The sequence below is a fragment of the Oryx dammah genome, unplaced genomic scaffold (assembly GCF_014754425.2).
Source record: "Oryx dammah isolate SB20612 unplaced genomic scaffold, SCBI_Odam_1.1 HiC_scaffold_11050, whole genome shotgun sequence".
Taxonomy (NCBI): Eukaryota; Metazoa; Chordata; class Mammalia; order Artiodactyla; family Bovidae; genus Oryx; species Oryx dammah.
In genome coordinates this window covers 2,525,316-2,550,954 of record NW_024080444.1, presented here as the reverse complement: position 1 = coordinate 2,550,954, position 25,639 = coordinate 2,525,316, and positions in this window count along the sequence as shown.

Here is a 25,639-nt window from a genome sequence, read left to right as displayed (position 1 = left end):
TATGGTAGTGCCTTTCAGGGTTCTGGCTGCGAGTCTTCCACTCACCAGCCCTTGTGTGCATGCATACTGGCATGACAGAGCCATCTATCCATTTCAGGGTGTAGCAGGATTATGTTTCACGGGACCACGTTTCTGCTAAGCTTCCTCAGGTCCCTGCATGCCAGCCAAACACTTTGTAGGCTGAGGAAGAACCATTCAAGATTACAAAGAGACGGCATTCACTGACCCTAAATTATAACAAAGAGCATGCCATTAAAAATGTTTGTAGCAGCTTATAGATAATGCAGAGCAATTAGCCATCAATTAACATCTCAATGGGACAGGATACAGAGTATCCTGAAAGAGTGAACTTTGCCATTTACTGGGTTAAAAAAAAATAGTTTTAAGTGGGTCTCTGAAACTCTCAAGTCTTTAATTGTCTCAGGGCTCTATGTGAAAGATCTAACTAATAATCACATATGCATTTGTACACCTATCTGGCAATGCAAAAGGAAAAACGCAGGGATTAAATAAATGCCAGGGTCCCCTGATGAGCAGAGACTTGTCTTATTTTGTTTATAAATTCAATGCCTGTTCCCCAGGTGGTGCAGGGGCAAAGAATCTGCTTGCCAATGTAGGGGAAGTCAGAGACCTGGGTTGAGAAGATCCCCTGAGCTAGGAAATGGCAACCAGCTCCTGTATTGTTGCTTGGAAAATTCCATGGACAGAGGAGCCTGGTAGGCTATAGTCCATAGGGCCCCAAAGAGTTAGATATGATTGAGTGACTGAACACATAGCCCAAGCCTGGTATAAAGTAGACACTCAATAAACGCTTGCTAAATGAAACAATTCTTTATGTAGGTCCATTTCCCTAATTTTCCTGGGACATAATGAATTGTATCAATCCTACTCCGGATTATTAGATCTATAAAAACGGGGGAAATGCCCAGTTCAATTAATCTTTGTAAATGTCTATTTGATTATTTATATTGACCTTTCTAATCATTGATGTTTTTGTCAAATAAAAGACCACTCTCATCTTGGAGGTTGAAGTCGGGGCTTAAAATTAGTCTCCTACTTGGACCACTACATTTAGGATCTGGTTTATTCAGACAGTGCATGCTGCCAGATTTCTGAGGCTTGCAAGCACTAATATACCTTAATTAAGGAAGTGATAGTTTGTTCATTATATTACTTCCTGAGCTGTCTTCATCTATGCCAAGACTTCCTTTTATACATAGAACATAAAGGAAAATTGTTATGTAAAAGTCTCTGAAAAGAAAGGGAATCATTTAGATGACTTTCATAGTAACATTCAAGGCTATTTTAAAAGGCAAGTTTTCACTTCAATGGGAAATGTTGACCTCATCATTTTGAAGCTGAAGATATTCTTTATTTTTTTTGCTCTTCTTTTGCTAATGATAATGACTGTTAGTAACATACAAGAGAGGAATTATTCTTAATTTTATTACAGATTAACCAAGAAATAAACTAAAAAGACTTTTAGCTCAATTCACAGTTAATAATAACCATCAAGAAACAAAAATGGCAATGGCTAAAACCACACTTGGTAAAATTTGTTGGAATTTTAAAAACCATGAAACCTGACCTTAAAAAAAAAAAAAAAAGACTTTATAGGAAAAATAGGAATAAAATGTAAAACTGAAATATTACATGGAAAAATCAATATTTTACTAAAAACTATAAACAGAAGAATCATTTTTTGGTTCAAATGTTATTTTTGAATTGGTAATATATGAATATGGTATAAAACCGAGAAGACAAAACACATATAGAAAAAAATTATCTCACTTACTCATGACTCTAGCCATTTACACTTCTTTACTGGAAATAGCAACTATAAATAAGTTCTTGTACAAGTTCCAAAGATGCAATTCTAATATAAATCAAGAAATAGACTTACTATGCCAAAGGGTGTGGTCATCTCAAATTTTGATCAGTTTGGACAAATTGCCCATGGAAGTTACCCCAAGTTATGTTTCCTCCAGTGTATGAGAGTGTTGATTTCCAAAACCATTGCCAATATTTTCATGTTTGCAAGGTTTGTAGGCAAAAAAAAAAAAAAATTACAGTTTTAATATGCATTTCTCTTATCATAAGTGAAGTTGGTCATTTTTTCATATGTTTAAGAGTCATATGAATTTCCTTTTTTTATGAATTGACTACTTCAGCACTATTTATCAGTTGCCCCAGAATTTTAAGTGCCATTTGTATTCTATACTATTTTATGAGTTTGAGTTTATCGATTTTGTGTTTACGTTATTGATTGATCTATATTCATGTTAGGGGAAGCTTACTGACTGAAATCGCCCACCCTGGCCAGGTGCCATAGTAACCATTTACCTGAGTTGTTTTACAACAGTAGATCCTGGTAAGGAACAGGGAACTCATAAGCCACCACCAAATGGAAGAGTTCAGGAAAGGTCAAAAGGAGACACCACATGTCCGACCACCTCCTGGAATCCTTCTCTCTGGCATACATCTTGGCTGAACAAGGCGTGCACCACCAGGAAGGATTCTGAGTCAGAATGATTGGCTAAAGACTAATTGCCAATTAGACTGGCTAAACTAATCCCATCATCATAAAACCAGAAACTGCCACATGGCAGAGCTGTTCTCCTGGGTTCCCTTACCCTACTGCTCTCCATCTGGGTGCCCTTTCCAGATAAAAATCTCTTGCTTTGTCAGCACATGTGTCTCCTCGGACAGTTCATTTCCGAGTGTTAGACTACAGCCCACTTTTGGGCCCTCGAAGGGGTCCCCCTTCCTGCAACATTCATATTCCAGGACTATGCTATTATAATTATTGTAAATTATAACAGATTTTAATATCTGATAGGGCTAGTACCTTCTCATTATGTGCCTTACTTGGCATTTTCCTGGCTATTGTTTTTTACTAGGAACTTTAGAATCAGGTGTTTGGTTCGAGGAAAAAAATATATTACTATTTCTAGGGGGTCAAATTTCCTTTAAACTTGCAAGATAATAACTGTTTAAAAAACAAAAGCAAAACTCTATAACAGAAGCTATATCTGATAAAATTTGACATCTGCCTCATCCTTGTAAAATATACTTGAACATTATCACAATAAAAGTAATTTTATGAAAATAAAAGTAAAATTTGGAAGTTGCTTAATGGCTCTAAAGAAAATTGATTTAGGTATTTGATTAGATAAATGAGGATTTTAATTACAAAAGTTGATCATTATTTGTATAATTATTATTAAAATAAAAAGTAAAGCTGTTCTTTGAGTTAAAAAGCTGTAAAAAAATTTTTTTTTACCATTTCATGATGATAAAGTTATAATCTCTTCTACTAAGTTGAGGAATACATTTTGATGGAAGTTTACAGACTAAACTAGAATACTATTTTGTTAACAATTCTTTAGGAAATTCGGGTTTCCCTTGTTTACATTTGTGATAAGTCACTTCAGTCATGTCTTAGTCTCTGCAGTCCCACAGACTGTAGCCCACCAGACTCCTCTGTCCAAGGAATCCTCCAGGCCAGAATACTGGAGTGGGTTGCCAGTCCCTTCTCCAGGGGGATCTTCCCGACCCGGGGATGAAACTGGTGTCTCTTATGTCTCCTGCACTGACAAGAGGGTTCTTTACCACTAGCACTACCTGAGAAGGTGATATGTTGATATATCAAACATTTCTAAAAATCTCAGTTTTGGTAAATTTAATTTTAAAAAATCTATGGGCACAATAACCACAATAACTTGTGTTTTGTGAATTAAAATCTTCTATAAATTAATTAAGTCTTCTAGTGGTCACCTCCAGCCAATTGCCATATTATAGGGGAAAGAATTCTGAAGTTAGACTCAGAAGCTCTAGGTTTGAATTCTTTTTTTTTTTTTTGGTTTGTTTGTTTTTTGCTTTAGAATTAACATCTTTATTTGCTTTACAAAAGTGTGTTGGTTTCTGCCAAACATCAACATGAATCAGCCATAGGTTTGAATTTTGATCTGATGTTTGTTCTTCCCTAAAGAATCTGCCTAAAATGCAGAAGCTATAGGAGACACAGGTGTGATCCCTGGGTCAAGAAGATCCCCTGGAAAAGGGCATGGCAACCCACTCCAGTATTCTTGCCTGGAGAGTCTCATGGACAGAGGTGTCTGGTGGGCTACAGTCCATGGGGTTGCAAAGAGTTGGACATGACTGAAGCGACTTAGCACAGAAATATTAAATTAGGGATTGAGGTTGTTGTGAGATAAGGAAGTTGTAAGAATTATGTATCATGATATGAAATCCTACTAAACGAACAAAAAAAGCAGCTCTATATATTTTTAGGGAATAAGTCAATGAAGAAAGAAAGCAATAAATAAGAGCTTTGATTTACAATTAGCAAGGCATGAATGAATTTATTGCTCTGGTCCTGACCCATTCTCCACTTTTTCCACAGCTGGTGTATAACTGTTTGAAAAAAAAAAAAGAAGAAGAAAGAAAGAAAGAAAAGCCAGGTTGGCCACTTCCAGAAGTTTTATCTATGATCTTCAATGTAAGAAAAATCAATTGACCCAAATAGTTATCAAATCCCTGACTTTTTCCTTCATTAACATAATTTTCTAATCAGCTAGGTTAATCTTGACTGCTAAACTTTTTATTGAATTATAAATAATTCTCAGGGGCAAACCAACATCATTTACCTCTGGTGAACTTATTTGCTTTCAGTCTGACACTGAGTTTCACAACTGCAGATGGGCTGTAAAAAGTTTATGAAATACTAGTAAAGTTTTTTTTTTTTTTTAAAGAAATTAGTACAAAGTTTTCTAGGTTTTGGGAACACGTTTATTTTAACTGATCTTTAGGGGTCTTTTTGGACTTCAAGTTCTTGTGCATGCAGTACATCTGATGTGCTTCTCTGGCTGGCAGTAACAGAGCTCCCTAGGAAATCACTGCATTTCTTTGGTGAACTTCAGGCCCAAACAGGAGGTAACTTTAACTGTAGCCAACAAATGAATCATGTGTAGATACTACAAGACATGACAAAAGCTTGAGAAGGAAATGGAAACCCACTCCAGTATTCAGGCTCCAGTCCACGGGGTCTCAAAGAGTCGGACATGACTAAGTGACTTCACTTGGGTCAGAAGGGAAGAAAGACCAACCAAAAAGGTAAGACAGTGGGTAAGTGGTCTAACTCCAGCATCAGATTGGTTCCCAAGGACAATGGCCAGAGGCTCAATGTGCAATGTGCATTTATCCAGTAGCAGAGTCAGGCCTCTGTCGAGGCTGTCACTACTCTTTGCGGGTATCCATGCTGGTGGATGTCACACAGAGTTCAAGTCTCCTAGCAGGGTCATAAAGACTTTGGAGTCAGAGATACTTGGGTTCAAAATCCTAGTTACCTCCTGTGCAGCCCTGAATATGTTAACTCAAATCGCTGGGCCTCAGGTTCCCTATCTATAAATAATATCTATTTATTATAGGTATAATAAATATCACACCAGGGTTGCTGTGAAGGAGTAGAAATTCTGTGTATAAGGATGTGGGGCAGCCCCTGACCCATAATCCATACTGCAGAAACAACCAAAATGGCTGTGCTGCTGTCATGAGAATTAGTGACATCCTAGCATTTTGAATCCAGGGAAGACTGTAAATGTAAACCAGCCAGAGCTAGGGAGAGAGGAGACAGGAGGCAGGCTGCTAGGAGAGGGGTCAATCAGAATCAGGTTGTCAAGACTCCCAACTCAGTGGTAGAGGCATGTTCCTTCTCAGAAGAGGAATGGAACGCAAACCAAGATGTACAAGGGCAGTTTCACAGATACAGGTCTCTTGGAATGAACTGTGGGAAGATGGATGTATCATCTCTGTGGACACAGGTTTGCCTAGGATCTTATCCCACATACAGCCCCACTCACCCCTGTAGGGGTCCAGAGCCCAACCAAGGTCTATATACAATAGAAACAAAACTTAAAATTCAAGGTAAGAGCTAGCTGTTTAATACAATACATTCTCTCCTTCTACCTTCAAAATATAAAATCCGGAGAAATATATTAGAAGTTTGGGACTGACGTATGCACACTGCTATATTTAATACAGATAGCCAACAAGGACCTACTGGATAGCACTGGGAACTCTGCTCCATATTCTGTAATAACCTATCATAAAAGGGAATATAATTTGAAAAAGAATAGAGATAGGTTTATGTATAACTGAATTACTTTGCTGTACAGCTGAAACCTATCCAATATTGTTAATCAACTATATTCCAATATAAACTAAAAATTTTTTTAAATTAAATTTAAAAACAAAGAAGAACCTAGAAGGTCAGGCTTCAATGAGGAATTCTCAGTCTCCTTAGAATTCCACCCTGGGACATGATGGCATGACCCTTGGCCCTTGGTTCCTAATCTACCTCCCTGTCTTCTCACCCCAGCTCTGTCTGGCATGGCAGTAGGTCTCACATGATCATTTGCTGACACCTAGAGAATCCCAGGGATGGGGGAGCCTGATGGGCTGCCGTCTACGAGGTCGCACAGAGGCAGACACGACTGAAGCGTAGGTGACACAGGCTACTGCTAGGCATGCAGACAGAGCCTCAGTCCCACAGACATGGCCGGAGAAGGGCTATAGGGGAGTGTGACATTGGACCAAGGCAAGGAGCTCTCTTGCTAGAGTTTAAGTTTGGCACTGCCCACATACACCAAGTTTGGAATAACCCAACCCCTTCTAGACCCTCCTACCTGAAGGCAATGGCACACACTGGGTACTTCTGGGCCTCCCTAGGTCTGGACCAGGAACTCACATGCCATAGAACTTACAGCTGAGTGTCAACATGGGGACAGATATGAGAATGCTTCTTCTATACCCAATACTTCATTCCTGGAGCATTACTAACCTAGTGGCTGCCTCCTCAAAACTTTTCCTTTAGAACAAATATGTTTTTAAAGAAATAATAAAAACCAATGATCATACATTTTCATAGTGATCTCAGAGGCTTCCATGTTAAGATGAAGGGTTGAAATATGCATTTCAGTTTGCTTCATCTGAAACTCCATTAAAACTTCACTCAAGGAATTCTTAAAAAGATAAACCCTCAGATACAGAGAGCATAAGAAAGCAGATATAGCAAACAAACTTTGTATCTGGAAATCAGGTGGCCCAGTAATCCCATAGTTAGCCAAGACAAACAAGCCTATATCCAGGCTGGCACTAGAGAAAGCTGAGAACCAACATGATTTGTGCCAAACTATCTTCAAAAGGCACAGGGACCTATAGCTCTAGAGGTCGTTGAATCCAGAAATGAACAATGGAGGGCTTGAAATAAGGAGAAACTTACTGGAAATATGGGAATAAAAAAGATGCTAGCAGCAGTACATCAGTAAGAAACTAGATTTCATGGAAATTCTTTAAAGGGTATCTTCTTCAGGCAGATTAACTGGCTGAAAAGATGAGTCCCTTATAGGTGGGGGAATTTGGGAAGCAAATGCATCCATGAGGTGAAGGTATTACAAAGAACCTCTCCCAGGATCCATTCCTTAGGGAAAATTGCATATGCTGAATTTCAGCACCACCAGCCAACCTCCAACCTGCTGCCATCTTACCAGGAAGGTCTGTGCTGCACAGAAAATGCACAAGCTTATGCAAGAAACCTGAACCTCTGCAAACTCTCTCCAACTAACCCTAACCCTAATCCTAACTGCCCCTCCTCCATTCCTGTAGGGACAAATTTAGTACTTCATCAATTTCCCCAGAGTAGAGACTTGTCAACTCGCAGACAGGAGATACCAGTGAATAACTCTACCCAATTTATCTTTTCTTGGGAGCCTTCAACTTATGAAGGCAATTAAGTTTGTGCTCAACATTTCATTTATTTAACTTTGCTATCTGTGAACACTTGAGTGTATATTTCCAAAAATCAAGGATTTTCTATAACTTAATCACAGTACATTTAACAAACTCAGAAAACTTATTATTGATATAATATGTGCTCAGTTACTTCAGTTGTTTCTGACCCTTTGCAACCCTATGGACCATAGCCTGCCAGACCTCTTTGTCCGTGGGATTCTCCATGCAAGAATACTGGTGGGAGTTGCCATGTCCTCCTCAAGGGATCTTCCCAACCTAGGGATCAAACCACGTCTCTTAAGTCTCCTGCATTGGCAGTTGGGTTCTTTACAATATTACTGTCTAAATAGCCATTCCACATTCAAGCTTTCCTTGTCACAAAAACGGGTTGTTTTTTTTTTTCAAGTTTGTATTTCTCTAGATAAGGAGCAAATCCAAGATTAGGCATCACATATAATTCTAAAAATAAGTAGTGTCCTGTTGAGAATATCTCCACCATTGGCAAAGCTATTAAATTAAAGGGACTATTCAGCACAAAAAATCTACAGAGTGATTCCTTCAATCAGGGCCGGGGGATTTGGAGAGGAGGGGCATTCAGATACATTCCATGGAACCAAAAATAATTTATTTCATATTTTTGGTAGTATTTTTCCAAGTGTCCATTTTATGACTTTTTTTAGTTAATGCATGCTCATTTTATATGCTTTCTGTCTGAATAGTGCAGTGTATATTTAAAAAGATAGATATATCTTCTAACTATCTTTTAGGGACAGAATAGCTAAGCTACTCTTAGTTAAATCAGCTCATATTAATCAGCTTGATCTGTCTTAGAAAATTCTCCTATCTTAAGAGTCAACTTGGTGTCAGGAAACAAGCATGGCCTTTCTATGAAATAGCCTATGGTTAAGATAACTGGCTCCACTAGTTACTAGTTTACAACTCAAAGCCTCCTTTCCTTAATCTGAAAAATTATGACAACACCAACTTCAAACCCCTATTAAAGGTTTTAAAGATAAATGCATATAGTGCTGAGTCAAGAAAACTGATTCATTGTACATTATCCCAAAAGGTAAATTTCCTCTTCCCAGGGGCTCTCTTATCTCAACTCAGTGGTAAACTGTCAGTAGTTTAACATATAATAAATTGACTAGTTTTATTGCTAATTGTTCCTTATTTATCAGGTCAAAAAATATCTCTTTTGCCCATTTGGGCACTTAGAAAATAAAATTTCTTTATACTGAAAGAGCAGTGTAATTACCCTTACCTTAAATCTTCCTGCATTTTATACTGTCCATATTCAAAGGATGGAAATTTTGTTGCCATCCAAACCCTGATCAGAAGAAGGAAGGAGTCTCTCAGTATCTACACTATAGAGATTTGATTTACATATTGGTTCCAGAGTAATCTTCTAGATTTTCAAGATCATATTAGGCTTAAATACAAAGCAAGTTGGGGAGGTTTCCCTATGTTTCCATTATTTGAATTATTTGTAAAAGCTTGGAATTATCTGTTTCATGAATATCCTGAGAGCTCATTCCTAAAACTGTTCAGTTTCTATATGCTTTTGTATGTGCCATTATGTATTTAACTTGCTGGGAGCCAGCACGGGAGATCCCACCCATGACAAGGTCATGCGGAAGAGATCTGATAGGCAAGGCTTCAGGACTCAACGGACCCCCTGGACCTGCCCGAGCATCTACCCCAAAACTGGAATCTGTCTGTCTTACTATTTTATGTCTTTCACCAACTCTTCTGACATTAACAGGGGGCTATCCCCGACCACCTTTTTCTGGAAAAAGTTAACTTAGGGCTTTAGTTAATAAGTCTCCTGGACATGAAAGAAATATTCAATTCAAACCCCCCTGTTAGCATTCTAGCTTGCTTGGCAGGTTAATCCAGACTCTTGCAGCTACACATATGATTATTCACAGCCTTCCAACTATGAGAGACACGGGAAGCCTAAAAATAGAGAGCCTTTCAAAGAGTTAAAAACTATTAGAGTAATGCTGGTGTAGGATTTCACTCTTGAGCCAATGCTTGCTGCTAAGTTCCCATATCTCTTATCCATTGTACACCTGGGAGTGCATTAGTTAACATAGTTAGAATGTAACAAAAACAAATAGTAGCCTTGAATTTAACCACATCAGACCTTTGAGCTAATTTGTTCTTTCTTTGTTGTAACTGGCTGCATCTTTGCTTCCTGAGAATGTAACTGTGTTTGATACTTTGTGAGGCTGACATAGATAAGAAATATAAAGAAAAAACACTTTGAGGGAAAGTAAGTTTTCTGGTTGAGCAGCCTTTATCAAAAGAGGGTAATAAAATGTCCACAGGCCTCCAAGGCCAGAAGATAATGTATACAACATTGTTTATGGGAAAAATATGCAGAAAAAATCCTGGTTTCGATAAGGGGGAAACTGCTGGAGTGTTTGGGATGATTCTGCATGACCTTGCATCTTTCATTTCCCTCTATGTACAAGTCAAGGTATAAAAGTCCCTTTTGAAAATAAAGTTACAGGCCACGCTTGCCGAAGAAGCTTGGTCACCCTGTGTCTTTCTTTCTTTCTCTCTCTTACTCTCTTTTTCAGGCTGATCCCTTGGAGCATAGAGGCTCTCTGTGTTCACTTATCTGCCTGGGCTTCTAAGACCCGAATGGGAAGGCGCTCTGTGTCTTCAAGCCCTCAGGAGACTGGGAGAGCGCCTGTGGCCTCCATGAACAAAGTAAGTCCTTTATGTCGGGGCTTTATTAGCTTTCTGTGTAAACCAAGGAATATCAGCTTCTGTTCTTCCCTCTCTCATTCATCCATTCACTAACACCATTTCTCCTGAGGGTCCCACTGGATCCTGCAGGGGCTGCACCCCAGCATTAACTGATTCTATTAATGATTGCATGTTTATTCAGGTACTTCTTCAATATTCTGTTTTTTATGGGGCCATTTTATCTAAAATTTCAGAACATTAGCATAACAATTTTATGATCACTCACCTAGAGCCAGACATCCTGGAATGTGAAGTCAAGTGGGCCTTAGGAAGCATCACTACGAACAAATCTAGTGGAGGTCATGGAATTCCAGGTGAGCTGTTTCAAATCCTAAAAGATGACGCTGTTAAAGTACTGCACTCAATATGTCACCAAATTTGGAACACTCAGCAGTGGCCACGGGACTGAAAAGGTCAGTTTTCATTCCAATCCCAATGAAAGGCAATGCCAAAGAATGTTCAAACTACCGCACAACTGCACTCATTTCACACATTAGTAAAGTAATGGTCAAAATTCTCTAAGTCAGGCTTCAGCAGTAGGTGAACCAAGAAATTCCAGACGTTCAAGCTGGATTAAGAAAGGACAGGGGAACCAGAGATCAAATTGCCAACATCCGCTGGATAATCAAAAAAGCTAGAGAGTTCCAGAAAAACTTCTACTTCTGCATTATTGACTACATCAAAGCCTTTGACTGTGTGGTCACAACAAACTGTGGAAAATTCTTAAACAGATGGGAATACCAGACCACCTTACCTTCCTCTTGAGATATCTGTATGCAGGTCAAGAAGCAACAGTTAGAAATAAACATGGAACAACAGACTGGTTCCAAACTGGGAAAGAAGTCCATCAAGGCTGTATATTATCACCCTGCTTATTTAACATATGCAGAGTGAAAAAGTGAAAGTAAAAATGAAGTCGCTCAGTTTGTCTAACTCTTTGCAACCGCATGGACTGTAGCCCACCAGCTTCCTCCATCCATGGGATTTTCAAGGCAAGAGTACTGGAGTGGGTTGCCATTTCCTTCTTCAAGGGATCTTCCTGACCCAGGGATAGAACTCAGATCTCCTCCATTGCTGGCAGACACTATACCATCTGAGCCACCAGGAAAGCCCTATATCATGTGAAATGATAGGCTGAATGAAGCTCAATCCAGAATCAAGATTGCCAGGAGAAATATCAATAACCACAAATATGCAGATGACACCACCCTGATGGCAGAAAGTGAAGAACTAAAGAGCCTCTTGATGAAAGTGAAAGAGCAGAGTGAAAAAGCTGGCTTAAAACTCAACATTCAAAAAACTAAGATCATGGCATCTAGTCCCATCACTCCATGGCAAATAGATGGGGACATAATGGAAACTGTGACAGACTTTATTTTAGGGGGCTCAAAAATCACTGCAGATGGTGACTGCAGCCATGAAATTCAAAGACGCTTGCTCTTTGGAAGAAAAGCTATGACCAATTTAGACAGCATACAAAAAGCAGAGACATTACTTTGCCAACAAAGGTCTGTCTAGTCAAAGTTATGGTTTTTCCAGTGGTCATGTATGGATGTGAGAGTTGGACTGTGAAGAAAGCTGAGCTCCAAAGAATTGATGCTTTAGAACTGTGGTGTTGGTGAAGACTCTTGAGAGTCCCTTGGACTGCAAGATCAAACCAGACAATCCTAAAGGAAATCAGTCCTGAATATTCATTGGAAGGACTGATACTGAAGCTGAAACTCCAATACTTTGACCACCTGATGCAAAGAACAGTCTCATTGGAAAACATCCTGATGCTGGGAAAGATTGAAGGTGGGAAGAGAAGGGGACAACAGAGGATGATGACTGGATGGCATCACAGATTCAATGGACATGAGTTTGAGCAAGCTCTGGGAGTTGGTGATGGACAGGAAAGCCTGGTGTCCTGCAGTCTGTGGGTCACAAAGAGTTGGACACAACTGTGCATCTGAGCTAAACTGATGGGACCATTTCATCTAAAATTTCAGAACATTACTATAAAAAATTTTAAGCATATTGGTAATTACTTTAAATTTTTTGTGCTAGTTTTTCCTTTTTGTCCTTACTATTTCTTATCTCTCATTTCTTTCAGTCTTGCCAGAGCTATCCTAGATTTTCCAAAAATTGACTCTGCTGATTTATTGATTTTACCTATCATAACTTCTAAAATTAATTTCTGCTTTTATTATTTCATTCATCTTTCTTTGGGATAATTTTGTTATTCTTTATCTCATTTATTAGGTTGCATCCATATGTCACTAATTTTTAGCATGTCTTTTTTCCTAAATGAATTTGTTTCCTTCGGTGTAGTAATTTGATGTACCCTACAGAAGTGTGGCCAAGAGGAGCAACTCCACTTTAAAGGTCAGGACGGGCGGCAGTGTGGAGATACCCCTCGTCCAAGGTAAAGAGCAGCAGCTGCGCTTTGCTGGAGCAGCCATGAAAAGATACCCCACATCCAAGGGAGAGAAACCCAAGTAAGACGATAGGTTTTGCGAGAGGGCATCACAGGGCAGACACACTGAAACCATAATCACAGAAAACAAGTCAATCTGGTCACATGGACCACAGCCTTGTCTAACTCAAAGAAACTAAGCCATGCCATGAGGGGCCACACAAGACAGATGGGTCACAGTGGAGAGGTCTGACAGAATGTGGTCCACCGGAGAAGGGAATGGCAAACGACTCAGTATTCTTGCCTTGAGAATCCCATGAACAGTATGAAAAGGCAAAATGATAGGATACTGAAAGAGGAACTCCCCAGGTCAGTAAGTGCCCAATATGCTACTGGAGCTCAGTGGAGAAATAACTCCAGAAAGAATGAAAGGATGGATCCAAATCAAAAACAATACCCAGTTGTGGATGTGACTGGTGATAGAAGCAAGGTCCAATGCTGTAAGAGAAATATTGCATAGTTACCTGGAACTTTAGGTCCATGAATCAAGGCAAATTGGAAGTGGTCAAACAGGAGATGGCAAGAGTGAATGTCGACATTCTAGGAATCAGCAAACTAAAATGGACTGGAATAGGTGAATTTAACACAGATGACCATTATGTCTACTAATGTGGGCAGGAATCCCTTAGAAGAAATGGAGTAGCAATCATAGTCAATGAAGGAGTCCAAAATGCAGTACTTGGATGCAATCTCAAAAACGACAGAATGATCTCTGTTCGTTTCTAAGGCAAACCATTCAGTATCACAGTAATCCAAGTCTATGCCCCAACCAGTAATGCTGAAGAAGGTGAAGCTGAGTGGTTCTATGAAGACCTACAAGACCTTTTAGAACTAACACCCAAAAAAGATGTCCTTTTCATTATAGGGGACTGGAATGCAAAAGTAAGAAGTCAAGAAACACCTGGAATAACAGGCAAATTTGGCCTTGGAGTACTGAATGAAGCAGGGCAAAGGCTAATAGACTTTTGCCAAGAGAAGGCACTGGTCATAGCAAACACCCTCTTCCAACAACACAAGAGAAGACTCTACACATGGACATCACCAGATGGTCAACACCAAAATCAGATTGATTATATTCTTTGCAGCCAAAGATGGAGAAGCTCTATACAGTCAACAAAAACAAGACTGGGAGCTGACTGTGGCTCAGATCATGAACTCCTTAATACCAAATTCAGACTTAAATTGAAGAAAGTAGGGAAAACCGCTAGACCATTCATGTATGATCTAAATCAAATTCCTTATGATTATACAGTAGAAGTGAGAAATAGATTTAAGAGACTAGATCTGATAGACAAAGTACCTGATGATCTATGGATGGAGGTTTGTGACATTGTACAGGAGACAAGGATCAAGACCATCCCCATGGAAAAGAAATGCAAAAAAGCAAAATGGCTGTCTGAGGAGGCCTTACAAATAGCTGTGAGAAGAAGAGAAGTGAAAAGCAAAGGAGAAAAGGAAAGATATGAGCATCTGAATGCAGAGTTCCAAAGAATAGTACAGAGAGATAAGAAAGCCTTCCTCAGCAATCAAAGCACAGAAATAGAGGAAAACAACAGAATGGGAAAGACTAGAGATCTCTTCAAGAAAATAGAGATACCAAGGGAACATTTCATGCAAAGATGGGCTCGATAAAAGACAGAAATGGTATGGACCTATCAGAAGCAGAAGATATTAAGAAGAGGTGGCAAGAATACACAGAAGAACTGTACAAAATAGATCTTCACAACCAAGATAATCACAATGCTGTGATCACTCACCTAGAGCCAGGCATTCTGGAATGTGAAGTCAGGTGGGCCTTAGAAAGCATCACTATGAACAAAGCTAGTGGAGGTGATGGAATTCCAGTTGAGCTATTTCAAATCCTGAAAGATAATGCTGTGAAAGGACTGCACTCAATATGCCAGCAAATTTGGAAAACTCAGCAGTAGCCACAGGACTGGAAAAGGTAAGTTTTCATTCCAATCCCAAAGAAAGGCAATGCAAAAGAATGCTCAAACTACCACACAATTGCACTCATTTCACACACTAGTAAAGTAATGCTCAAAATTCTCCAAGGAAGGCTTCAGCAATACATGAACTGTGAACTTCCAGATGTTCAAGCTCGTTTTAGAAAAGGCAGAGGAACCAGAGATCAAATTGCCAACATCCCATGAATTATAGAAAAAGCAAGAGAGTTCCAGGAAAAAAAAACATCTATTTCTGTTTTATTGACTATGCCAAAACCTTTGACTGAGTGGATCACAATAAACTGTGGAAAATTCTGAAAGAGATGGGAATACCAGACCACCTGACCTGCCTCTTGAGAAACCTATATGCAGGTCAGGAAGCAACAGTTAGAACTGGACATGGAACAACAGACTGGTTCCAAATAGGAAAAGGAGTACGTCAAGGCTGTATATTGTCACCCTGCTTATTTAACTTCTATGCAGAGTACATCATGAGAAACGCTGGACTGGAGGAAGCACAAGCTGGAATCAAGATTGCCAGGAGAAATATCAATAACCTCAGATATGCAGATGACAACACCCTTATGGCAGAAAGTGAAGAGGAACTAAAAATCCTTTTGATGAAAGTGAAGGAGAAGAGTGAAAAAGTCGGCTTAATGCTCAACATTCAGAAAACAAAGATCATGGCATCCCGTCCCATCACTTCATGGCAAATAAATGGGGAAACAGTGGAAACAGTGTCAGACTTTATTTGGGGGGCTCCAAAATGACTGCAGATCATGATTGCAGCCATGAAATTAAAAGACACTTACTCCTTGGAAGGAAAGTTATGACTAACCTAGACAGCATATTGAAAAGTAGAGACATTACCTTGTCAACAAAGGTCCATCTAGTCAAGGGTATGGTTTTTCCAGTGGTCATGTATGGACGTTAAAGTTGGACTGTGAAGAAAGCTGAGCGCCGAAGAATTGATGCTTTTGAACTGTGGTGTTGGAGAAGACTCTTGAGAGTCCCTTGGACTGCAAGGAGATCCAACCAGTCCATTCTAAAGAAGATCAGTCCTGGGTGTTCATTGGAAGAACTGATGCCAAAGCTGAAACTCCAATACTTTGGCCACCTCATGCAAAGAGTTGACTGTTTGGAAAAGACCCTGATGCTGAGAGGGATTGGGGGCAGGAGGAGAAGGGGATAACAGTGGATGAGATGGCTGGATGGCATCACCAACTCGATGGACATGAGTTTGAGTAAACACTGGGAGTTGGTGACGTACAGGGAGGCCTGGAGTACTGCAATTCATGGGGTCGCAGAGAGTCGGACACGACTGAGTGACTGAACTGAACGGTTTGGATATGCGTTTTTTTCTTATTGAGTTCTAAGAATATTCTAATTTCATTTTCATTTGTTCTTTTTCCCCAAGGTTTACTTGTTGAGGTGGGCTGTTAAATTTTTGACAGATAGGGCCACTTAAATTAGTAATGTCAGAAAACAATCTTGAATTAAATATGATGCCAGTTTTCCAAAATTTGTTGAAACATGTATTGTGGCCAAGTATAGGATCAATTTTCATAAAGTATTTTCTATGTGAGTAAGTAACATTTATTCCTCAATTGTTTTATGTGTGTTTATTAGATCAAGTTCCTCATTTATATTTTCTCAAATTGTCTATAAACATACCCTTTTTTCGGCTTTACCTACTAATATTTAAACACATGTCTCAAATTCTCCCAGTTTTATTGTTGAATTACCTTTTAGTAATTCTCCAATTCTCTTTTTAATTTTGGGTATACATTATTGATACTGTTCTTTTTTTTTTTCTTACGGTTCTTATGAACTGTAAAAAAAATTCTGTCTCATTACATTTATTATGATTAAGAAGTTTGATTTTCTCATCTATCTTGCAGTTTTTATTCAGCTTGTATTTATATGCTGTTTTTCCCCTCATCTTGAGCCTGATTTTGATTGACATTGTATTATAAATTTCTATTATTTTAGGAGTTAACTTAAAATCTAAATATGCATCTTATAACAGAATCTAAAGTTAATCATCTTAGGTTCCTCTTCCCAAACAATATTTCAAAGAATACATTCACTCTGATCATTCCTTTTTATCTTGCATTTTATTATACATCACATTTTAATTCAAACTTTTTTTTTTAATTTCACAACTGGTCACGATTATAGAGGTAGTTGGGTTTATTTTTTCCAGTCAATATTTTGTTACATTTATTCCTGTGATTTACCTACTTGCTCCTTATTCCATTTTGCATTTCTGTCCTTTATGGCAGGTTCAGTTTCTGTCTTCCTGTAATTTGCATATATCCTAGGAATGTCCCCTTGGTGAATATATGTTGGTAGTAAATGCTCAATTTTTCTTTGCCGAAAACATATATATTCAACCTGTTAATGATAATTAAGCTTGGACTAAGTTTTAACTATCAGAGTCTTTAAGATCTAATTACTGTTTCTGATCCAATTACTGTAACAGATCTAATACTGTTTCTGTTTTTGCAACTCAAATGCCTGATTTCAGTCTAATTACTCTTTATACATATTTTATTCTATCTCTAAATTATTTCAAGTAGTTCTTCATCTCTGGTGATCTACATTTGTATTTACTCTGTTAAGAGTCCATTTACCTCCCTGAATTTGAAGATTTGTATCTTTCATCATTCTTTAAAAGCTTCCAACCATTACCTCTTTGAATATTACCCCTTCTCTATTCTCTCTGTTCTTTCACTCTAAATTTTGTTTGGACCTTCTGTTCTCTTCTTCATCTCTAATCCTTTGTCATTTTTCTATCCTTTTTTTCTCTGTGTGTGCATTACTATGGGTCATTTATTCAGAAGCAATTTCCAGTTCACCAATTTTGTCTTTACCTTTAACCTATTTACTGTTTAATCTCTCCATTGAATTTTTTCATTTTGGTGTTAGTTTTTCATTTATACTTACATACATTTATTTTTTCTTCCAAATATGCCTATTATTATTTGGTGACATTTGTTTTTTATAATATCTTGATTGATTCTGTGTTTAACTCTAGTTTCTATTTCTATCAACATTTCCTGCATATATATACATAACATTCTTTAATAATTCTAGCATCTGAAATCTTGGGTGTCTACTACTGATAGTCATTGATTCTGTTGACTTTGTTCATCATAGCTTGTTTCCATTTGTGTTTTATAATTTTTGTTGGTCAATTTTGTTGATAGGGCTTTATCTGGAGCAGTTTTTGCCATTCTGAGTTAAAGGTTCAAATGTTCAGAAAAGATTTATGTTTGTTTTCCCTGGATGTATAAGGGCACTGAAACTGAGGACCTCTTTACATTAATGTCATGGCTTAACAGTAATGTAAAGATCATGTCAGTGGAGTGAGGAGCTTTTTCCCTACCATCCAGATCCCTGACCAGGACAGACTCATTGTCACCTGTCTTTGCCAGCAGAGATGTTTAAACCTACTGCTACACTCAATGAGCTCTTCAAGGATCCCCACATTATACTAAAGGGTCTTCATCTCAACTTTTAACAACTTTTAACTTTCTATTTTCTACAGTATAGAAAATGGAGTCATCTGTACATACCCAGAAATAAATGATAAAAGAGGAGAAACATTTTCTCAAAGGAATAGTTAAGCTTATAAAAAAAACAAAAACAAAAAAAAACGGAGGGCCCTGAATTACATACAAAAAAAGTGTGACACTAGACTGGTACGTAGTTGAAAATATAAAGTTGAAAATAGAAAGTTAAAAGTTAAAATAAAAAGTTAAAATTTCAGCCAAAGGCCCACTCTCTATCTCTGTAGTCCTCATAAAAGACAACACTTTTGGTTACCAAGATCTGCTAGTGTCCTTTGGGTGCATAGATTTAGTGTCTACTTACCAGTCTAGTGTCACACTTTTTTTGTATGTGATTCAGGGCCCTCCGTTTTCTGTTTTTTTCTTATAAGCTTAACTATTCCTTTGAGAAAATGTTTCTCCTCTTTTATCATTTATTTCTAGGTATGCACAGATGACTCCATTTTCCATACTGTAGAAAATAGAAACTTTTATTAGTTTTATTAACACTCCATCCTAGGCCCACTCTTTGTTGGTTCCCTCCCCTCAGCACTTTTCTGGCCTTACCACCCATATCAACTATAGTAGCTACCATAGCAATAACATTCTCTCGTTTTGCTTCCAAGACCATCAGATTTCGTTTAGGGTCAAGTTCTCCAGGCCCTTACCTAAAAGCTTTCATTTACCCAAACTAAAGTCTTGACAACAGCATAGCTAAAACTCATCTGCATTTCATTTACTGACTCTGATTCTTGTCAGCCCAAGTGTGTTCTCAAATTCACAGATGAATTTGGGAGAGAAAGGTGGAGGTGGTGGTGTCAACATTTTCGAACAGAATTTAATAACAAATTTGCCTTTTTCAATCTTGCTTAAAGTCACATAAGGTTGAAGAAACATGACCTAAATTTAGCTAAAATAGAATGCAGTATGTAATCGAACATGTAGTTAAAAAAAAAAGAGGGCTTGAGTTATGATATAAACATAACATATAGAACAGTATTTCTAGGTAAAGAGATATGTGTTCTAAAAGCTTGTCTCAGACCCCTAAGAGCTCTTGAAGGAAAAAAAATCAAATCATTGAGGAAAAAAATTAATGATTAACGTATGGTTTTCCTGACAACTTGTCTCAAATTTTACATTTAGCTGTCAATCAAATATCCTCTCCAAGTTTTTATTTTGAAAAGTTGGGAAAGATCTGATGAATTTCAAATATGTCATTAGTTTTAAAGTTGACACAGTCATACCTGAAAGTAACTCTCTTGATGCACACAAACATTTATAAATGTCACCAAAACAAGAAGAGATGCTCACCAAAGGTACCTAATTGCTCAATGAATCAAATTAATATGCACTCTTTCAAATATACTGTAGTCACATCTGGACATTTTCATAAAAATTTACTCAAAATTATTAAATCTATGCCATAAATTAACAATGAATGACTAGCTAATGAGTTTTTAACAAAAGGACTACAAAGTATTCATATCAGTTATTTCCAATTCACACCTGTCAAGAAGCACATGTCTTACCAGAGAAAGAAATAGCAAAATACTTAATTCTATGCCTCTCTTGCCCCCAAATGCCTATTTTCTACTCAAATTAAAGGAGTATCACTGTCAAATCTTCTAGAAAATTTACCTACATTCATTCTAGGCTTCCTTACGTCCCACTAAGTACTCAATCCAAATCCACAGTCTTGGCTTTCAACATTCCACAAATACTGCCAGGCAAAGGTCAGCAATCACCTCTGTTTTTCCAAACCCAGTGAGCCTATTTCCATCCTCATTCCTGCCTATTTGCCCACCTTCTTCTGCCCGATTTCCTTAACATTAACTGTTTTTGCCTAACCTTTCATCTAGGTCCCCTTTCTGTCTCTCTCTGAAATGCTGCCGCTTTCGTGGGCTCTGACTTCTTTAATTCTCAAACTGCATGATTTGTCTGAATACATACCTATACTTTAAACTTTCATATTGACATTTTCTAAATCTCTATCACTAGCTGATTTTTCTCTTGAGCTCAAACCTGCACTCTGGACCCTTTTTGTATGTCTCATAATAAGCTGTCCAAGACCCAAAGCAGACTCATTATTTATCCTGAATGTTCTCGTCTACAAGTGAACAGTAACATTAACCTACTACCTCAGCCAGGTAGACATTTAAAGAAGAATCCTCCTCTCCTACTCTCTAGAGGCAGTTATTTGTTGGAAACTTCCACTCTCAGCTCCTTAACATGCTCTCTGCTCAATCACTGTTGCTGTTCTCATCACACCTTCCATGAGCTCTTGCAGTAGCCATTTAACTGTCTTTCTGACTCTAGCTTTGTGTACCTACATTTCACCTGTCTAACCTCTATGCTGCTGCCAGGGTGGTCTTTCTAACATGCAGATCTGATCACATCATTCCTTGGCTTAACATTCTTCAGTAGCTCCCATAACCATGTTTTCCAAACTAGTCTCTCAGAGATTCTGAGTCATTAGATCAGAGTCGGGACTTAGGGGCCTGTATTTTAATGAGAGCACTGGGGCGGTGGCAGGGAGGGGGGCTGGTGTCTTATAGTTAAGCAAGGTAACACTAACCCACAGACTAAATCTCAACTTTTTGTGTAGCCTGTAAGCCTACTTCATCTCTCCTACCTTCTCTTTCCAGAATACTTCAATACACATACACACTGCAGTCAACTTCTAATTACACTGAGTCATGTAAAATTTCCCCAAAGTGCCAAAATGCCATGTGCTCTTACACCTCAACACCTTTGCACGTGTTGCTTCCATCACCTATCATGCAATCTCTGGCTTATCAAACTAGTCCTGCAAGTCTCAGTCTAGACCTTACCTCATCTATGAGGACTTTCCTAATTTCCTCAAACAGATTTAGGGATGCCTTTTCTTATATTTTCATGAGGTTTGTGTATACTGCCACTGTAGCATTTTAGCACCTCCATCATTGCATTCTGTTTAAATGTATATTGACTCACTAGACTGGGGTGTTTGAGAGAAGAGAAATCCTTACTTCTTATCTATAACACATTACACAGAGACAAGTATTAAATAAATATTTAAGGAATTACCAGATAAATGACTAAAAGCCACATTAAGTAGAAAGGATTGGCTTGGGCCCTAGCTCCATTCTGCTAATCACTAATTGTCTCATTACAGAACAAGTAACACACCCTCCCAGGATCTTAGTTTCCTCATATATAAAAGGAAAATAATATAATAATATAATATAATAATAATATAATTTCCTTTGGCCTATTTTTTAAGCATTTATATGGAAAAGTTCAAACATATACAGAAGTAGAAAAAATGACATAACGAACCCCCTTGTACTCATACACCTAACTTCAATCACTGACATATTTTTTCTTTATACCTCTAGTTACTTCTCCCACTTCAGGTTATAGGCAAATTCCAGACATCATATCACTAAACTCATAAATATTTCAATATGTATCTCTAAGACTAAACCTCTTAGAATATCTATAATGCCATGTCATAGTCTTATACTTCATCTTCAGTCCAGTTCAGTCACTCAGTCACATTTGACTCTTTGCAACCCCATGGACTGCAGCATAATTCACCATGGTAGGTCAAATTTATAGCTATAATTCCTCACGTGCATCTCCTTATTAGAACTATTCATCCACACATTTGCCTTGGCCTCATGTATTTCCCCACTCCTTGAATTTCAGTTTGGCTATGTGAATTATTTTCATCAAAGAGATGTTAGTGAACATAAGTCAAACCAATATTGAAATAGTCTTGCGTATTTGGGCTTCTCCTCACATGTTCTAGTTTTTTGAATAAGAAGAACATGCCACTGATAACCACTGGTTCAAGGAGGATAAGAAACATGTGGAGAAATTTTGAACCCTACCCAAAGCTTGGAGCCACCCCAACAATTGTAAATTTATAGCTTGAAGCAGAGCTACCACAGCTCACAGAGATGTGATCAAGAAAGGAATGCCTATTACTGTGTGCCACTGATATTTTGTGGTTATTATTCAGAAAAAGCTGAAACAAAATGTTAAGTTTAGCAATTCCCTAATATCAAATATATGATATGCTAACACATTATTTTTTGGTGTAGAGTTATTTATATCTTTGGAGGTAAAATTTACACATAATGAAATGAATACATCTTAAGTATTAGTCAATAAGCTTTGACAAATAGTATGTAACTGAGCAATTCAAAACACTGTCAAGATAGAAACATTACCACCTCTGAAGAAAGTTCCCTCATGCCCCATCCCAATGTATTCCCACCCATCACCTATAAACACTGTCTTAATTTTTTGTTCTATCATAGCACAGTTTTATCTGCCCTAGACTGTGATATAAATAGAATCCTAAAGTAGGTACTTTTTGGTTAAGCCTTATTCAACTCACCATTATGTTTTTGAGATTCATCAATGTTGTATGTATCAGTAGTTTGCTCCTTTTTATTGATGAGTACTATCCCAAGTTATAGATTTACTGCAGTTTGTTTACTCATTCTTGATGTATACCTGGACTCTATCCATTGGGGATCTGAGGAGTGAAGTGTCTATGAACATTTTAATGCAAGTCTTACTGTAGATGTTTATTTTCATGTATCTTGAGAAATTAAAAGATATACAGTGCTCATGGAGGCAAAATTAATATTGTTCAGACAACCATATTGCCCCAAAGCTATCTACAGATTCAATGCAAACCCTATCAAAATACCAAGAGCATTTTTCACAGAACTGGAATAAATAATCCCAAAATTTGTATGAAAACAAACAAACAAAAAAACCCAGAAAAGCCAAGATAGTCTTTAAAATAAGGACAAAGCTGGAGGTATCTTTCTTCCTGATTTCAACCTATACTTCAAAGCTACAGTTATCAAAATAGTATGGTACTGGAACAAAAACAGACACATAGATCAATGAAGCAGAATAGAGAACCCAAAAGCAAGCCAACACTTACATGGTCAATTAATCTATGACAAAGGAAGCAAGAATATATACTGGGGGAAAAACATCCTCTTCAATAAACAGTGCTGGAAAAACTGGATGGCAATGTGCAAAAGAACAAACTTTCCTATTCCAAGTACAAGATATAGAAGCAACCTAAGGGTCCACCAACAGATGAATGGATAAACAAGATATGAGATATATACACACATACCATACGCGCGCACACACACACACACACACACACACACACACACACTGGAGTATTATTCAGCCATTAAAAAGAATGAAATCTTGTTATTTGTGTCAACTTATATGCACCTATAGGGTTTATTCTCAGTGAAATAAGTCAGATAGAGAAAGACAAATATTGTATTATCTCACTTACGTGTGTATACTCAAAGATAAAACAAATGAACGACAAAACAGACTCATACAGAGAAAAAATTGGTAGCTGCCAGAGGAGGTAGCAGGATGTGTTAAGTAGGTGAGTAATATTAAGATACATGGACTTATAAAATAAGTCAAAAAGATGCAATGTACACATACGGAATACAGCCAATTATATTGTAATAACTTTTTATGGTGTTGGATAGTACCTAACCTTAAGTAGGTCATCATTTTGCAACATACAAAAATATTGAATTGCTATATTTTTTTCTTGAAACTAGCATAATAAGTCCACTGTATTTAAGTAAGCAAAGAACAAATGGCTTGCTAGTTTATTATTAGGTTAGTTGTTGTTTTATTGTAGAGTTGTAGGAGTTCTTTATAAATGTTGTATGCAAGTCCTTTGTCAGGTATATATTTTTTAAATATTTCATTTAATTCTGAAATATATTTAGATATTAATAGTGTAATTTTAAAAACAAAATATTTATTTTGAAATAATTTTCTTCCCAAATGGTAACTTCTCTAAATCTATAGTACAAAGTCACAACCAGAATATTAAGATCATAGAGTTAAATAAAGCTCTGAAAAACATAAATAGAAATTCTAAAATTTATTCAAATAATCCTTAAAAATATGGAAAGAAGAAATAGAGAAACAAATTAGAAATGAAACCAACAGAAAATTAAAGAGAAAAATGTAGATAGAAGCCTAATCAGATCAATAATTACTTAAATTTTAATGGACTGCACATTCCAATTATCCTGGCAAGTCTTGGAATAAACTGAGAAGCTGGTTCTAAACTATACAGACACATATGTGGAAAGTCGAAAGAACTAGAATGGGCAAATCTTTAAAAGAAAAGCAAATTTGGATTCCTCATACTATCTGACTTCAGAATTTACTAGAAAGCGACACTGATGAAGGCAGTATGGTATTGATCTATATTCTTAGGCTAATAGTGCAGACTCAGACTTATACTGTTAACTGATTTTTAACAGTTACCAAGGTAATTCTATGAGGAAAGGATGATTTTCCAAAAAATGTTGTCCCATGAGGGAATAAATGAAAGTGAAGCATTTTCTTTTTATAGCACTTAAAAAAAGTAACTTGAGATGGACCAGAGAGCTAAATACAAGAATTAAAATCAAATTTTCTAAAGGGAAAAAAAGATAGGAGAAGATCTTTATGATGTTGGGTGAGATAAGAATTTCTTAGAATACAGAGTGTAGAAACTATAAAAGAATATAAAAATGATTGAATGAACTTTCAAATTCAAAATTGTATTCTTTGAAAAACAAGGTTAAGAAAGCAAAAGGTGAGACTTATATTAGGAAAAGATACTTGTAAAAAATATATATGACACAAATTTGTATCTAGAGTATACACAGAACACATGATTCAATAATAAGACAAATCTATGACACCTATGAATTTTTCTTAATGTGCAAAAGATTTGAACATACTTTCCCACAAAAAAATAACCATTAAATTATTGAAAAGATACTTAACATCACTAGACATTATAGAAACACAAATTCAAACCATGATGAAATACCAGTATTCACTCACTAGAAATATAAAAACTATAAAGACAGACAATTCCAAGTGTTGACAAGGATACAGAGCAACTAGGAATCTCATATGGAGAAGGCAATGGCACCCCACTCCAGTACTCTTGCCTGGAAAATCCCATGGATGGAGGAGCCTGGTGGGCTGCAGTCCATAGGGTCACAAAGAGTCAGACATGACTAGTGGCTTCACTTTCACTTTTCACTTTCATGCATTGGAGAAGGAAATGGCAACCC